The following is a 17,900-nucleotide window of genomic DNA, read 5'->3' as shown; positions in this document are numbered from 1 at the left end:
TCTGTTATTGGGAATAGGAGCGGGTGGCATAACGGAAAGCATTTCTCTTAAAACGTGGTGTGCATTGGAAAGAGTCTCCGGAGCCATGTGTCTGGGAATTGCACTCAGGCTTGTGTTTTGGGGGCTGTTAATGAAGTGTAGTCCTAATTGCAAAGGAGGGAAGGGACTGTGAAGCAGAAGTAGATGAGGCACAGGAGGAAACAGGAGGGCAAAGCCAAGGAGGGAGCTGCTGAAGTAGTGCTGGTGCTCTGTCACTGGTCTCCCATTGACACCAAAGCAGCTGAGTCATCCCTAAGGTGCTGTCAGCTTTGCCCCTGCAGCCTGGCTTCTGCTGCTTGGAGGACCAGCACAGCAGAGAGGGCCGGGGGCTCCAGAGGTATGGAGAGAGCATTCACTGCGTTATGCACCATCTCCTCCTGTCAGGTGCTGACAGGGAACTGGAAGCCCACTTTAGTTGTCATCGCTTTCTTTCCCATCACTTTCTTTCCCTCTTCAGGTAAATCTACCTCCCATCCAGTGGCCACCTCCAAACCGGGGCTGAACACGCAATGCCAAAAGGAGAGGACAGAATGCTCGGGAAGACAGACACACAAGATTTCCTCCCCACTGCCAACTCAGCCCCCTAACAATCAAGTTTTTTTCCTTCATATCATTTTAGAAAGAACTGGAAGAAGGGAAACCTTTCCTGTAACTTTCTTTTCTGGAATGAAATAATTTCTGGATCTCATTTCTGGAACAACAGTTCTGCTTGCTAAGAGGTGAACACGGGGGATTTAAGGGAAGGAACAGAGTTCTGACCTTCTGTCCAGACACTCCTGCAACTGCTTCTGCTGTTCATCTCCCTCACCTTGCACAGGAGACATTAAGAGGGGCTGAGGACGTGGTAGAAAGAGCCTGAACAGATCGTGCAAAGTAGCACATCCTGGACTTGCTCAAAGGGATACTGAGGAATGCCACAGGGTTGGAATGCCATGGATCTGTGGAAGACCTTCTGGAAAGAATCTGAGGAGGAACAGAGATTTCAGGTAGCCTGGAAGATGGGATACCGTGGAATTTTGCAAGAGGAGGCCTTGGGCTGAGCGAGAAGTCTGGCAAGAGGATGAATTTGTTGGAAATCTGGGAGAAACTGTATGCACAATATTCAGTTCTTCTGTGTTTTAATCCAAAATAATTCTGTGTTTTCCATTTTTCAGAAAGCCTTAGTTCTTCTGTCGTCTGATTATGTGAGGCTTTCAGCCTTCAATTAAAAATAATTCTACTGGTTCTTTGGGTCATAGAGAAAAGCTTCACACAGATAATCCAGTTGGAAAGGCTGAAAGCCTAGAGTGCAGACTGCATCCCTTTGGGATAGTGTGTGGGTTTCCTAGTGGCATTCACTCTTACTACTTTTTTAGAAGTCACCAAGAGCCAGTCTGAGCTGCAACGTGTATTTGGGTTTTTAGGCCATGCATTCTACGTAAAATGTGGTAGATCTGTGGGAGGAAGATGGAACAGCCCAGAAATGGCATCATTTTGACACATGGAAGACAGTGATTCAGTTATTTCACAGGTACATGGACTACTGCATATAATATGCAGCTCATAAAAATCTTGACAGTGTTTAAAGAAGCAGTTCGATAGTGTCAGTCCCCTTGTCATCATGCCAACTGGTCATTTTGTTTTGCCGTATAAGCAGAGGGCTCAAGGAACAGGTAAACACTTCACTGACCTGAGGTAATATAGCTGTGTTCTAAGGAAGAAGCATCGTGCATGAAGCTTTAATTGACATTTCTTGATCTGGACTTGTTCTGTGAATGAGGAGAGGACCTCAGTCTCTGAGGGTGCTAATCCAGCATTTCTTGCTGACCTTAAATTGCCCTATGTAATTTAAACCAAACCGATGTACAAACAACACAAGTTCTGCTGAGAAAGTGCAGTATGTGCCGACACTTTTAATATTATGGGGTTTTTCTGTCTGTTTAATCTAGAATCTGATGTGAATGGAGGGTAAAAATGATGTTCAACATACTCCTTGCACCAAAGTCTTAGAAAACGTAAATGCGTGAGTATGACAGAAACTCCCTTTCTGCTAACACACACTCACACAGGCTTGTTCAAGTTGCCAAAAGCATAGTTAGACAACCTACAGCATGTATATATGTAATTTACTGAAGGGAGGGGACAGGTCTAATTTATGCACTTGGCCCTCAGACCATGGTTTACCTCAATACTTTTCAATGCACAAATTCTGTAAATCTTACTGGGAGAAAGAATGTCAGCTCACGCCAGCCTCTAGACATGCTGAAAATGTCACTCGCGCAAATGATGACTTGTGTTTAATTTGATGTTGTGGATGGGCCTGAACCAAACTCTCTTGTTCCAAACATCTCTAAATTTAGGAGGTTTTGGCATCCCAGTCCAAATATGAGTCAAGAGTTCCCTGTGTTCCAAAGAATAAGTATTAGGTTGCAAAGGTGGGAGTCATTATGTAAATAGGATAGTAGAAAGGAATATCTGTATTAATACTTCTGTTATGCCTTGGAGCTAGAGGTTTGCCAAGGCTTAAGTGGACTCAGGATGAGCTGGACACATCCAATTAATGTAAGTAATGTGACTTTTCTTGAACAAATGTGACTCCTCGGTGGCCGTTACAGCTGTTAAGTGTTCCAGCTCCGCTGCATCTGGTCCTCGGAGGCTTAGAAATGTGCATTCTAGTGCTGAGGCCTGCTCTTATTTCTGATTTTGTTGGGTACTAAATAAATGGCTTCTGATTTCCAGTGCTTCTGTCAAGGAAGTAAAAAATACTGGCATGTGTTATTGATGGATATACAAGCCCTAGGAAAAAAAAAAAACCAACAACAAACAAAAACAGAATGTGAAATTAAGAATTATGTGTCCATATGCAAACTAAGTGGACTGGACCTCCCATCTCTTTCCTGATGTCACTGCTGTAATCATAGTTCCTATGTCATGTAAAAGTCTTCTAAGACTTTTCTAAATGTAGCATCTGACACTGATGCTGTAATTACCAACTAACATGTTCTGCTGCTTCTCTCTCTTGTCCAGAGGGAAGCCATGTGTGCAGTTTATCATCGGGCTCAGGCGCTGGCTCAGACAGGGCAGGTGGAAAACAAATGGTTTGAGCTGTGCAGTTCTGCTTTAAGGAAAGGAAACGGGACTTCTTTTCAGTCTCCTACAGAAACCTTAATATTATTTAAATGTTTTGATTCACCTATCACCACATACCAGTCTCACAATGACTGGAATTCACCCCTGGCAGACAAAAGAGGAGAAAAACAGTGGCACCGAGGAAGATTATTCCACTCCTTCTTATGGCTTCCTGGACTGGGAAAGACAGGCAGTTCCCCCTGCTTCTCCCCAGCTCTCTCCATGGCTCACCACGATCTCCATCTCCACTCCCTGCATGAGGCCCCTAACTGGAATTGTTCTTTCCAACCCAGTGGTCCTTTGTAGCTGTAAACCATACTGGTTATACGGTGGTGGAAGAAGCCAGGTTTGTCCCTTTTTTCTGCACTGTCTGAAATGCTGTGCATTTTGAATTACCCACACATGGAAGCAGTAGACAGTATAATGGAGCAAGCACAATGTACTACATAAGGATCAGCTTAGCATGTTGGATCAGTGACACTTTGCAGCAGAATACAAACTGCTTATTCTTTTTCACAGCTGTTCTCCCAAGCATTTTCAGCATACATTCACCCTCAGCATGCAGGAGATTTACGTATTTCACTTCCATTGACATGGTAGAAGAGACCCTCCTCACTTGCAGATTTGTTCTTTTAATAGGCATCCAGCACAAATGGGAATTAAGTACATATGTGTGTGTCCAACAGAGAGTAGACCAGAACCAGCTGTAGGCACAAATAACTGCTTAGGAGGCCCATTTTTTTGTGCTGATTTGGTAATGCACAGAACAGCCAAATCTTCCTTTTTAGGAATGGGGAGAGCAGGAAAAATAGAGGACCTTGTCTTCAGATTGTATCACCCATGGAAGAGGAGAGTCAGCAGGGAGAGAGCTCTCCGCATGAGGTTCTGCTCTCCTTGCTGGAGCAGCTGGAGCAAATAAGGTTCATCGTGGGCAAATGTGAGCTCATTTTGCCTCTACTCCAAGCTGGCAGAGATGTTCAGGGTGTTTCGGGCTCTGAGTCAATGCTGTGATAACTTGCTCGCGTGACTTACTAATTGAAGTTAGAGATACTTCAAGATACTAAACGTCTGTGGCATAGACATGCTTCTCTCAGTCTTGGCTGTTCTATACTTCAAGCCTTTCAAATCATAAATCTAAGTCAAATGTATTGCACATGGTAGAAGAACGATGTGGATTTGGGGAGAGACAGGTAAAGCTCTGTGCACATTCCCGCTATCGGAAGTTGCAGAGGTGAGTCATCTGCATTGTGTGATAACACAAGCACAAGGAACAGAGTCCTCAGCAAAGTCCTTTTAGAATTAGCCACACAAAAAGTTGCATCTTAAGGACAAAAGAAAATGGTATTAGGAGGAAGGTGGCAATGACCGGAGCCCTTAATTTGATGCCAATGATACCTCAGAGTAAGCAATTTCCCAGAGGATTGTCAGAGATGTGAAATGAATTGTAAGGGCTGCTTTACAGGCATTTGTGGTCACACACACCTGCTTACAGCAAGGGAAAAGACAGTGCGTAAATGTCTGGAATATTACATAAAAGCTGTCTGGTAGACTAGGCAGAGCAATTAAAATCCATCTCGCTTAAATGAACCCTGAGAGCGGGTCAAACAAATCTAATTTTTATTGTTCCTTAAGGAGATGTCTGTATAGGAGACAAAAGGGGGATGCAGCCGTCAGGTTAAAAAATCAAGATGCCTTTAAAAAATTAAATGTTCACAATAGTGCTACAGCAAGCTAGATAAATGATATATTACAGCGATGGTTTAAAACTAATTGATGACTAATGTTGTAATGCATTTGTAGCTACACTGATCTATTATATATCTTGGCCAAGCTGAAGGGACACTTCAAGGAGAAAAATTGCTAACTGTTTTAACCTGATGGAACTTGGGGAAAAAATAGTTACTTTAAGAGATAAATGGAAAGGTTGTGACCTCCTAATGCACATCTGGGTCTTGCAATGCAAAATCAAATTATCATTAAACAGAATGTGATCTGTGATGGAATTAAAACAACGACAAACCGGCACAGAAATTTCCGTAGAGAAATACAATAGTGCAGCTTGAGCTGGGACCATTAGCTGAAAAGTTGCCTAGCTAAAAAACTGGTGTAACAAGTTGGTATGGAATTGTTTTGCTCTGTAATGAAAGTTCGTTTAATTGGAGACTGCAGGAAAAATGTAAGCATATTTACAGAGATTTACATATGTAAGACATTCTATAAACATTACTTAATTAGTGTATAAATAATTAACAATTTACCCTAAGTTCTGAGTAACATGTCTCTCTGGCTCTTGGAGGGGAGACAGGAAGCCTCATTTTCCCCTTCTCATTTTTGTCATGCCTAAGGCTCATGCCTGCTGGGTTTTACCCTTACAGTTGGAATTCAGAGAAGATGTCAGTCAGGCTCTGCTTATTTTCACATTTAATTCATGCAAAACCCAGGTTTCCTCCTGAGGCAGTAAACTGGCCCAGATTTGCTTCAAAGTTTGGCCTAGGTTCAGTGAATGACTCACTTTAACTAAGGTACATCCATCTTCCTGGCTGAAACACAATATAGGAAGTGTTGTCAAAGAGCAGATACCCCCTAGAACTAGAGCTTATAGATTCAGAACCTCAGAAACCAAAAGTAGTAGATTGTTTCATCCCCTGGTTTCCTGTTACCCAATATTAAGGACATTGAGTGGAGTGGGTGTATAGGAACATGGTTACTCAACCCAGAATACCAGTGTGGGTTTTTACACGCTCAAGAAGCTGCGAATGGCTGGGATGTATTGCTGGAAGCTGAGCTGGGAGGAGTTGCAGTCAGTAAGCCTCTGTGGTCGTAGGCTTTGGGCAAAGTTCTGTGGAATAAATATGGAACAAGTCAGAAATGAAGGTAACATTATGGGCCACTGGTAAAATGTGGATTACCTTGAAAAGGCCATTAAGAGGCCAAAACTGCCACTGAGATCCTTAGCCTTACTCTCAACCTCCAAATTGGTTCCCTTTAATGGGAGTATATATATGATCGAAGAGAACAATCTAACAGACAACCATCACCACAGGTGACACTAATTTTCTTCTGGTTGAGAAAAAGTTAATGTAGCAAGAACAGGACCAGCCTGTGATACTGTCTGAGAGCGGTGTGTTCTGCTATGATAAATTAACCTTCCAGTGGGAAGGGAAATGCTTGCAATACCAAATTGCAAATATTTTTTACTCTGAAGGGTTTGATGTTGCAAAAACCCAAACCCCTCCATATATTTTAACTGCTGTACATTAGGCTTCCTCCTTAGCATTCATTTGGTTTTGGTTTGAAGCCCAATACAGGCAGCAGCTTGGAAAACAGTCCTCTAGCTCAAGATGGAACAGCTGAAATCTTAATTCTGGAGGTCTTTCTTTTAAAGAGTGATATTATTCTTGGGTCAAAATTGTAAGTTATTCAGATCATGGTATTGGTGTCAGTTTTCAACAACATGAGAAACTCAGCGACACAAATACACTGAGCTAACTTAGAACGTACTATTTTATCAAAGGATGATAAACAGTCACATCCACAGCTCTGTCTGGGATTCCTTTCCCTTCACTGACATATTAAAACAAAGCAACTCTCAGCATATTTTTCCTCCCATACCAAGGTGATGTCCTAAAGCTTGGTGCTGAGTAAATAATTCTTGGATGGGTATTTTTTAAAGGCTGAAAAAGCATGCAAAATAGATTTTGATGAAACTTTGAGCTGCCAGTTAATTTAAAAGCCATAAAGCAAAGGAAAAAATCTGAGTAAACTTGAAGCATGGCACTAGTGGATCAGATTGACTGTAATAGGTGGTCAAAAAGGTTTTATTCTGGAGGTTTTATTCTGGAAAACTTGCTTCATTCAGTAAAAGCTTCTTCTCTCTCCTTCCAGTTCTTCATAGTTTACCTTTCGGGGGGGAGGGGGGTGGGGGGTGGGGTGGGGGGGGAAGGGGGAAATGTGCATTACAGCAGAAGAATCTACAAACCAATGAGTGGACAGAGTTACAGCATCATTCCCTTTGAAGGCAGTGAAAGAGAGTATGTATAGAGGTGTTCCTCCCTCCTCAAACCCTGTCACCGGTTTAGGGGGATCTGTAGAGGCCCCTGTGCTCACAGCAGCCACATGTAGCTCTAGCAGGTAGTGTGCCCATCATGGTGGAGTTGTGCCTGGCTCATGGGCTCACTTCTTAGCTGCTGTCCCTCAGTGGCTGGGATTCCATTGAGGGAAATGTCTGCAGCCCACGGGATAATTATCTGCCATCCTACTTTTCCAGTCCTGTATCTCTCAAGATGATGACTTTCAAGTGCATGTCATGATGAGGGGGACAAGGTGTCAATTAGAATATCCCGTGATATTTCCATGATTACTGCATACTGTAGGTAAGGAAACTGTTCTTGTGTTTGGATTGCGCTCATAAACAATGATTCTGACAGTTCTTGGAGAGGGTGGAGTTACATGCACAGTCTCATAATCCTCCTACTTTTGAAACAATCAGACGTAAAATAGCCTAAAATAAGAGTGCAGTTACCATTTATTTCCTTCCTCAGTTTTTTATCTTGCTGTATAATGACATTTCATAGCGGTGGCTGACAGAAACGGCAAAAATGTACCATTTTTCTGATTTTTGTTGTGTCTTGCTTTTTATTTCACTTTCAGTTTTCCAGACTGGTCAATGATTAAGTTCATTAAAGCTGTGATTTTTTTATCATTGCTTAGAAAAACAAATGGTAAAATCCAAAGGTTAGCAACTAGAACGTGATTTTAAAGACGGCTTAAAGCAGTTCCATTCTGCTGCTCGTGCTTAAAACTGACTGGAGCAAACCCTGAACTGCAGCTGTCTTCTCCACCAAAAGGTTTTTAAACTTTTGTACACATATTTTTACATATGTTTTAATTTACTGATAGCATTTGCTCCATTTGGTTTATACTAAGGCTTTACAATTGTCTGATTAGTGTAAGAATGCAAGTAGGAAATTTAAAGTGTACCTTTGGTTGCTCTGTCTTTTTCCATGTTCTTTTTAATACTATGTCAACACTCTAAAGGAGTTTGCGATGTGATACACCGAATATTCTGACTTGATAGAGAGCTCAGCATTGGCTACATCATTTACCAGTTCACTGTTGTCAAAAGCTATTGCATCCTTCTTCCCTCTTGACCTAAGCTTGATTAATCTTTCCATAGTTTCGGTTCTGATACAGTTTTGAAACAGTGTTGATTTTCCCAGGAAGCCTTAAAAACCTAGGCATCTGCTTCATGCTGTTTGGGCAGCTCAAACATCTGCAGAGGGAATGGAATAATCTCCCCCAGACCTCTGACAGCGTCACATTTCCACTATTTGCAAACCGTCCCTCGTCACGGTGCCCGGTACGTGTAGGGCTGGCAGGAAGAGCTGGGGAAACTCCTGTTTTCTGGGCCATGACCTATGAAGCTGTATGATTTTAGGAAAGACCAGGTTAGCTCCAGGAGGAGGGAAGCGTTATAGCTCTTTTTCTCTGAGGCTGCACAGAAGTCAGAAGTTTTCAACATCAGTGAGAGCATCAGTGTGTATATTCTGATTTCCACCTGTCATGCAAAGCATAAATCCAAAGCAGTATGTGAGATCAATCATGCCCAAAATATTTGAAGTTAGGTAAAATGTTGGAGCATTAACATCTTAAATTTTTCTCCAGAGTCCTGTGTGGTGCAGACATTCTGTTAATTGTATATTACAAGCTCAGGCAATACATTAAGTTTGGAAAATAGATTTATATAACAAAGTTGAAGCAGAATTAACTGGGTCCACAAATATCGTTCTATTCATGGCTGTCTATAATTGTTCCGTTACATTTCTTGGGGTTTTATCTTGTTTTGCTGTGACCACCTACTGGCAGTGTATCTGTAAGAAAAGGAAAAAAAAGCAAGAAGTTCTAGCGCGTAAGACGTACAAAATAAATCCTGTGACGTTTTTTAGTATGTGAATATTCCTAAATGCCAGACTAAAACATCCCTCCAACGGTTTCTTTTACAGACTTCCCTTGTTCCAGAAACTTGGCCTGAGTTAGGAGGAAACCCCATAACTGTCCCTTAAAAGCTGAATTGCATCAGTGTGGGTAGGATGTTGGGCCAAATTCTTTAATGGTGTCATTCCATGAAAATCAGAAATACTACACCAGGGCTGAATCTGCCCTGTGGTATAAAATTATCTCCCTAGAGGCAAGACTTTTGGAAACAGTCTCATATTTTAATTATAAGCAGACAATTTGTTTTGGGTTGTATACAGAGCATGAAAATCTAACTGCTGTAGGAACTAGCTTCATATATGGTGATTTTATTCCTGTTCATAGTGCTGTTTGGTTTATTTGTGTATGATTTTGAGGTAGCTAAATGATCCCACAAACTTCTTTTTATGTAATTCAGTGACCCCCTCTTCAATTTAAGATTTTAAAGATTACAGTGCTGGCTTTAGAACATCATTTATACATTTTGCAATGAGTTTAAAAGAAAAGTTGCCTGTTGTTTGTAATCTGGGAAGTACAGATTCCTGTATTACCCTTGGAGAACAGACAGTTATATTTTTTACAAATTAAGAGATGCTGATGGTACTTGGCCTCCCCTGACTGTGTTCACTGGTTTCTGAATTCAAAGGGCAAAACAGGATCTGCCTTTTGCAGCAAGTCCCAGGCATGGCAACAGGACGTGCTGCTTGAAGTGTGGTTAAGATTTCTTCAACCTTTCTCCACATTGACTGGATTTACATCACTGTATGATATAGCACCACTGTGACAAACTGCTTCACGTAAGCTGGTCCTATTCTATGGAAAAAGGCTTGAAAGCATGTTGCAGAAAAATATTTAACCTCTGTTAGTTATTTTTCCTGCGATGTAAGGTATTGTGAAATTTAAGGAGCTTGACAGATTTTCACAGCTTGGCTTGTGAAATTCATTTCCAGCTCAACAGATTGTGATTTCACGATTTTGCACATCTGGACTTTGGCACAGGGCTATGATGGAAGATGGCTCTGGCAAATCTCCCTTCCGGACAGAGCAGGGCAGTATGGCTGCTCCTGGCCGGTGAGCAGCCCCGTCCTGCCTGTGAATTGTAACTCACCTGCCCTCACCTATGTAGTTTCTGCTCCACAGGGCAAAGGCTGCACAGCTGTAGATGGCCTTGACATTAGTGGTCTCAGGAATTACTTGCATCTAAATGTTAATGATAAAGTCATATTTCTAATCTTTAAGAATTAGTGTAAAGGGATATGCAAAAGTTGCAGGGCTATCTGCACTGTGTATTCACAGACTGAATCTGTGCTGGGGAGCAGACAGAACATTTTCACATGCTGGTAGCATGGATGGGTACAGCAGCAATGTGTGCAAAGGCTATTGAGCACCCCACTGCTATGCTGCAGCAGTGGGCATCTTCTCTGGCCAAGCATTTCGGGAGGGGGGTCTTATCCTTAACCTAATCTGTGGAGTTCTGGCAGTCTTCCCAGAGGAGAACCAATTGAGAAAACACGACTTTAAGCCAGAATTTTTTCAGCATTCACACCACAGGAGGGCTTATAAAGGTGGCAAGAGTCGTGCACATTTTCCCTTTGTGTATCACTGTATGGCAACAAAGTCATCCTGTTTTCCCACTAGGATCACACAGTGTCACAGAACTTCACTTACTCTTATGGCATTGGCAGTGTGGTTTCAAATGAAAAATCCCCGTGCTGTCTGGAATGCTCAACTCTTGGGTACCAGAGTCCGAAAACATCCTGCCTGCTGTGAACGTTAGGAAAACAGAGCAGCCCTGACTCAAGTGCCAAGTGGTTTTTTGGAAGGCTGATTCCCCTGAGAATAAAGGATATGGGTATCCAGCCAAGAGGGCAGGCAGGAACAGGCCCAGGGCAAGACACTGGAGTTTTGGTGGAGCCTGAAACATTGTATGCTTGTTTGTGTCGGCTTTGGACCTTTGTATTAAAAGGTGAGCTACCCAAAATGTAAGGAAACGGGTCAGAAATTGATAAAACCTGAATTATTTTTGTAGCTATATTTAAAGCTGTGTAAAACAGAGATTTCCCTTTTTGACTGCTCTCGTATCTAAAAGTAACTTAATATCTCTGTTAAAAACAGAAAAAGTCCCCCAAAGGAAATTTCCTTTTTTTGCTATTGTACACTCAAAAATCCCTTCTTGTCGTTGCATAGTATTCAGTTTGTTTTTACTTCCCTATTGCCCTGTTTGAAAGAATAAGCCTGGTCTAATGACACAGTAAGCATTTCATCCAGAGTATTCCCCAGCTTCTACTTCCTATACCGGTGTTATACTGCTTCTTAAAAATGAGATTGAAAACCACCCTCAGGTGCTTGTCTTAACTGCCTAAGAGAGCATGTGTTACATGACCCTTTATAAATCTTTTGTTCCCTTCAATTGCTATGCTAATCAATACCTAAGTAAGTGGAATTTTTGAATGCTCGAAGATCCATTTCTGCTTCTGTAAGTAAAACAATTTGCTTACCTGCTTGTTTTGCTTTGGCACATGAATTGGTTTTAGATGAAGTTTTCTCCACAGAAATTCCTGAACATGCCACACATAAATGGGAAAAGTGCAAAAGGGGAGAAGGTTGTATATATAGATAGATTTTGCATTATTAATTTCTTCTGTATCTTAAATTTAGAAAGATTTGAGAGATAATAGATCAGATCCCTTCATGGCTTTGTTTCCAGTGTTGCAAAGCAGCTCTGTAGCCAGCATGGCTAGTCTCTAAGCTTCCACCTCCTCTGAAAAACCGTAGGTAATGTGAAGTTGTCCTAACGATGCTGCTTATGCCACCCTTGGCCTCACTGAAGGATACTGGATGAGATATGCCCCGACAATCTCTCTTTTATCTGTGCTGAAGTTTGGCACTGAACCTGCAGAAGAACTTTTTTTTTTCCCTGCAGCGGTAGTTTCAGTTATGAATGTGTACCCATGCTTTCCAACTTGAGGCCCAAAAGAAAGTCCCAAAGCCATTTCTGTTCAGCCTCTGTGGCTGACGTGCACCCCACTGGACTGAAAGATCTTGCCTGGTATATTTGAGAATCCTGAATCACTGGATATAGAAATGCCAACAATTTTCCCACTTATTTATTTTTGCGAAATGCCCTGTTGACTGCAAAGCTAGGCCCAGCATTTGCATTTCCAGCATGGTTATGGTGAGTAATTCAGCAAGAGATCCTGCACGTAGTTTTCTGCTGGAGTGTCTCAGTTATGTGCAGGTGTGCTCCTGCAGTGACAATGGTTCGCACTGCCATTCAACAGGAGGCTGGGATGCTGGGCCAGGGCTTGCATCCAGGGAGGCCAAGAGGCGTTTTTGTGGTGCTATAAGTGGAGCGGGACTGAATCTTTATTTCCTTGACAAGGCTGGAAAATGTACGTTCTGTCTCTTTCCCCTTCGCACACATATTCTCTTTTCTTTATAGAATAAGTCGTTTGTCTTTATCTCACCATTCACTTCTCTCTTTGATTGCAGTTAATGGAATTGTCACCTTTATGTACTCATGTTCCATTTCTCAACCTGTCTGGACTTTGGCCTCGAAAGGTTACCACTGCTAGTGAAGTAATATGATTGAGTCTTTTTAGACAGATTTATGCAAGGTTTCTTCTCCAGCAAGTGTCACATCTAGTCTAGTACTGAAAAAGAGAATATTTCAAAGATGCCAGCTGTCACCTAAAACCACTAAATTGTTCTGCATTGCTGGTTGAGAGGACTGCAGGCCATCTCAGAACAATGCTGATTTATGCTACCTGAAGCTGTATCCCTACAGCTTGAAATATGGGCTTTTGTTAATAATGAAAAAAAGAATGTTCCTGTCACACAGAAAGCACATTTAAAATGGAATTTGCATTAGTTACTCTGTAATAAAAAAGCAAAAAGGTATATTTTAAAGTGAATCTGTCCAGAATCTTTGAAAAAGAAGTTATTTGAAACAGTAATATCTGAAGCAAAACTACAACAGCCACACTCTAAAGAGAAAAAAAGCGGTCGTGTGTTCTATATACATGAATCCATAAGGTATTTTCAAGTTTATAGAAAGATTTTGAAATTGTAGAGGATTCTCTGCACACATATCTACTCTTCCCATATTTGATACAAAGCACAAATTAATCATCATTATTCTGCACTAATATAACACCTCTTAACCCTCAGCTTTCAGAATATTTCAAAGGAGTAATGAATTAAGCCCTATGTGGTCTTGGGAATATGTGATAATCTAACTTTGATTCTTTCATTAAAGAAAACAGCATTTTCAGGGCTTTGATTTTGGAGGCTGGAGATCTTGTAACTGTTCTTGAAAATATCTTCATTTGTCACCCCCTTGGAAAGAAACCATGTGAGTTCTAGAGAAGTAGAATTAAATGGAAAAATGTAATAAGGAAAAGTTAATACATTTGTCTGTACTTACAGCCAGTGGAGGTTTTTGGTGTTTTGATTGGGTTTTTGTTGGTGGTGGTTTGTTTTTTTTTCCTATTTATTGGAGCAAAAAGACCTGGATAAATTGAGGTACTAATGTGACATAGATGTAAAAAAGGCAAAAATGATCCCTGTCTGTAACTAAAAGGGTGCATAGGGAATTATTATTGTCATTGTACAAGTCACTAGCAAGATGTCGTTTTGAACATCATGCGTTCTGTTGGGCGATGATCACTTATGTTCAGAAAAGATGAATTCTGACTGAAACAAGTGCAGAGAAAGCTTATTAGATAATCCAAAACTTGCTGTTATGAAAGAAAATGTAAATGGTTAATGTTTAACGTGGCAAAACAAAAGTTAAGAAGGGATTTAAATGGTGTCTACAGATACACTGTGAGAGGAGAACAACTATTATTTATATTAAAAGAAAGCGTCAGCAATCTCTGAATATGTGGAGGACACAAATAATGCAATTAGTTTTTAATGAACAAAGGAATATAATTCTGGAATGAAACAGTGATGAAGGGAGATAGCTGAGAGGGTGAAGAGCAAGAAACTGGAGCTCAGCATGTGGATGGAAGGGTTTATAGGATTTGATTGCCAGAGATAGTAGAAGCACACTCAGTCCATTTCTCTGGGCTTCATCTTGCTGCTTTTCAGTTGAACAAAACACTTTAGTATATCCACAGTCCAAGTATTTTGTTTTGGGTCATGGAACTAATACGAAACAGCTTGTTTGTGTCTCTGAACTCTGTACTTTCTCTCCGTGGTGCACTTCCTTGGTCAGAGAGGTAGACTACGCTAGGGTTTGTTCCCATGGGCCAGCCTGCCTGCCTGCCTGGACGGGTCTGACTCAGATTGGGATGTCTCAGGAGAGAGAAATTTGCATCCCACTACGAAGAGGTGCAAACCTCCCGAGGAGCAAAGCAGAGCACGAGAGCACGTACTCCCACCATGCAGTGCGCTGACTTGGAACTGCAGGCAGGAGGGTGGTATTTTTAAAAAACGTTTTACCTATTCAAAGCAAGACATTTGGAGTGAAGCAAGAAAACTCCTAATACTTCAGTTTGGGTCTGCTGTCCTTTCCTACCCTGCCTAGATGCAAGTTATTCCCAATGGAATGTCGATTTTCACCCAGATTTCAGTTTTGTAGAAGCAGTGTTTTCCATCAGAAAATCATTCCAACGGAAAATTACTAACTGGTTCTAATACGAAGTGACTAGCAAAGCTCTCAAAATGATTCAGTGGCAAAGCTGGAATGAGAACCCACAGCTCCTGACCACGAACCCTGTGCGCTAACCACGAGACAACACTCATCTTTCCCTGAGCAAGGTTGTTCCTGCAGGATTTCTGCCTGGGCCCGAGTGGGAAAACTCAGACCATGTTGCAAGAGAGCTTTTTGCTACAAGATTTCCTGCTGTTGAATACTGGGGGGATAACGGGAAAAAGTCCCTGGTAGCTCCCTGGGGCCTCTTCGGAAGGGTTTGGACATGGCGGGAAGGTGAGGGTTTTCACCCGCGGCTGCCGAGGGGCCGTGGGGGCCGGGTGGGCTCCGGCCCTGCCACCACTGGCCTGCCTGTTCAGGGGACCCCTCTGGGGTCCCTACGGCCCTGTCCTCCCTCCATTTTGAGCAACCCCGAGCTAAACTCAGGGCTTATTCCTCCCATCAGGAACCTTCTAACTTTTCACGTAAAGCTCCCAGGGTAACCACACGCAGAAAATCTAACTCGTGGCTTGCAGTCCTGTTTTATTTATTTAAGAAGTGATTATATATTTATGGGTCAAGGTGGGAGGATGTCCTCAGTCCAGACATACTCTTCGGCTTGTTTCTTTGCATTTATTCTTCCCTCGGTATTTGACATGGTTTCTTGAACCGCTGAAATGCCAAACGGTCCTGCAACCCCCCGTATTCCTGCACTTCAGGGCAGCGGGGCTGCGGCTGAGAAATACGATTTAGCGACAGGCCCTTTAACAAAAAGCGCCAGCCCCTCTCCTTGTTTCTGTTTTATTCGCTTTTAAATAAAGGCGAAATACGATTCCCTTTCCGAGGCAAAGCCCCTGGTATCAGTTGAATTCCTGACAGGGCCCAGCGCGCTCGGCCCTCCCGGGCAGCCGACACTCGGCAGGTCCCGCTCGGCGCCCGGGGCCAGCCCCACGCGCGGGCCCCAAACGCGAACCAGATGCCGGCAGCGGCCGGCGCAGCCTTCAAAGGCGGGCGGGGGAGCCGGGCCGCTCCCGCCCCCCTTCCCGCCCGGGGGGGCGGCGGCGCAGGCGCGGGGGGAGCGCGGCCCGCTCCGCTTCCCGGCAGCGGCCGCCCGGCGGGAAACTGCCCTGTCAGGATAAGCGCGGTTTCCCGCGCCCCGCGCCGCTCAGATAGTGTTTCAGTGGGGACAAGTAAGTGACTGACGCTCGCCAAGCGCCGGTGGCGAGTGGCCGCGGCCGGGCGGGCTGCCCTCCGGCGGGGCCGCCCCCTCAGGGCAGCGCCTCCCTCAACCCCGCGCGCCGCCGGCCGTCGCGGCCGTTACCGGGGGCGGCGCGGCCCTGCGAGGCCCCGGTCCCGCGCCGCAGCGAGCACCTTCCCCGGCCGTGAGGCGGTGCTGCGGGAGGCGCCCCGGCGCGTTCGAGGTGGTGGGTTGCCGTTAAAGCAAAACCCCCAGCCCAGCCCGGCCCGTGGTGGCCTGTGTAACGCCCCGCCGCCGGCGGGCAGCTCCCCGCCACCCCCCTGCCGCGCCCCCAGGCCCCTGCGGCCTGTGCAGGCCGCGCGTCCCCTCAGCTGTCCCAAATGCCCCGCAGAGCCTGGGGTTTGTGTAGCTGGTGGGGCATTAGAGGATTTACATTCCAGTCTCCCCACTTGGCTTCCCCAAGTTTGCTTTTACTGATGTTTCCCAACGGCACAGCCTATCTATAACACCTGAATTTAATGGGAATGGCTCTGCCTTTCCTCACGGTCCCTTTGTGCTGACAGGCCCCGGGCAGCGCAGGGGTGCGCAGTGCCTGGGGGGCACCTGAGTTTTCGTGGGGCTGTGGCGGGGCACATCGCTCCCCCCCCGCAGTGCTTCCTGCAGGCCATGGCGTGGGAGTCACCATCTTCCCCAGCACCTTTCCCTGAACTTTAAATGGCAGCGCTCAGGTGACCTGACGTAGGCAGATGGGACGTTCCATCACATATGCTTGCCTAATCAACCGGATCCCTGGGAGATTTCCTTAAATGTAATTTTTGCCATTACGCAAGTTGGTAATTTCCAGTCTTGTATCTCTGGCACAGGTATTGCTGGCACTGGTATCTTCTCACTGCTTGCTTCCACTGCTGCCTCCTGCCTCCTCTTGCAGCTCTGCTTTCTCACACCTTTGCAGTGCTGTCTCCTTCACATGGCAGTTGCTCCTGCATTCTCATAAAGCTTGTGGGCTGGCATGGAGCCCACCCCAGTAACCTGGTGGAGTTTAATTGTGGGAGCTCTGCTCCAGACCTCTGCGTAATGGCCATGTTCTTTGCTAGTGACGTGCTCTGCACCAGTTAGGAACTGATGACCTTGCAGATTCTTTCTCTGCTGAGGTGCCTGGGACCTGTTAGTTCAACAAATTTAGCATCAGCGCTTCTTCTCTGGAAGACACTTAAATTTCAGGGAAGGAGAAGAGAGGGCGCTCTCATCTCTGAGGATCTTAGAAAGGAATAAACAGAAACATTACTGTGAAGGTGGTCTCCTCGTTTTTCATCCTCACCTAGTCCCTCATCCTCAAAGACCATTTGCTTAATTTATTGAAATTAAGTTTTTTTCTAACTGTACTTAAATATAGTACAAAAACATACTGAAATTTTAAAGTGCCTTTAAATGTTAATGGCTCCTTTCCTTCAGGAATATGTGCTGGCATATGGTTAAAAAAAAAAAAAAAAGCTGTTTGATTTTTTGTTTTTGTCCTGAGAAGGGTGCCTTGGATAGGCGGATGAAAGAGGAAGACGGGGAATTGGGTTCTTACAGGGACAGCTGTTCCCAGCTGTTAGAATCAGACCAGAAATAAATACATAGTGTCAGGAGAGACTAAATAAACTAGTACTATGCTGAGAAGTATTCTTAGCCACTTCTGTTACTCTGACCTGTGTTTCTAACAGTCGTCAGCTAAATTAGCATTTTAAAATGTTGGTTCTCTTAAAAAAAGTCTTCCTCTTCTCAAATAAGGGCTCTTAGCCATTTTGTTGCTTGTACTTCCTTAATGAGTCTATCTTCTCTTTTTCCATGAGGCATTCTTCCTTTAAGGTTTCTTTTGATTCTGTTAGAGGTTGATCTGTTTCCTGAGAACTAGCAGATTTACAGGAGAGGATCAGGTTAGCTCTCCTGTATGTTCCTGTT

General features: G+C 43.8%; 1 protein-coding gene across 4 annotated transcripts in view; it reads left to right on the top strand.

Moving 5' to 3' along the window:
* The window catches only part of FGGY (FGGY carbohydrate kinase domain containing), a 327,828-nt gene that overhangs the window by 163,829 nt on the left and 146,099 nt on the right, over positions 1 to 17,900 (top strand). For 2 of the 4 annotated variants that reach the window (XM_037404965.1, XM_037404969.1), the window contains exon 1: positions 15,835 to 15,948. The exons of the other annotated variants lie outside the window; for them this stretch is intronic. The gene's annotated coding sequence lies outside the window, so the exon portion shown is untranslated. Of the gene's footprint in view, positions 1 to 15,834; positions 15,949 to 17,900 lie in introns of those variants that run through there. 4 annotated transcript variants of the gene reach the window in all.

This window comes from Falco rusticolus, chromosome 11 (genome assembly GCF_015220075.1).
Source record: "Falco rusticolus isolate bFalRus1 chromosome 11, bFalRus1.pri, whole genome shotgun sequence".
In the NCBI taxonomy this organism is placed as follows: domain Eukaryota; kingdom Metazoa; phylum Chordata; class Aves; order Falconiformes; family Falconidae; genus Falco; species Falco rusticolus.
Note: the sequence above shows the minus strand (reverse complement) of the source record. Positions and strands in the feature narration are given on the sequence as shown.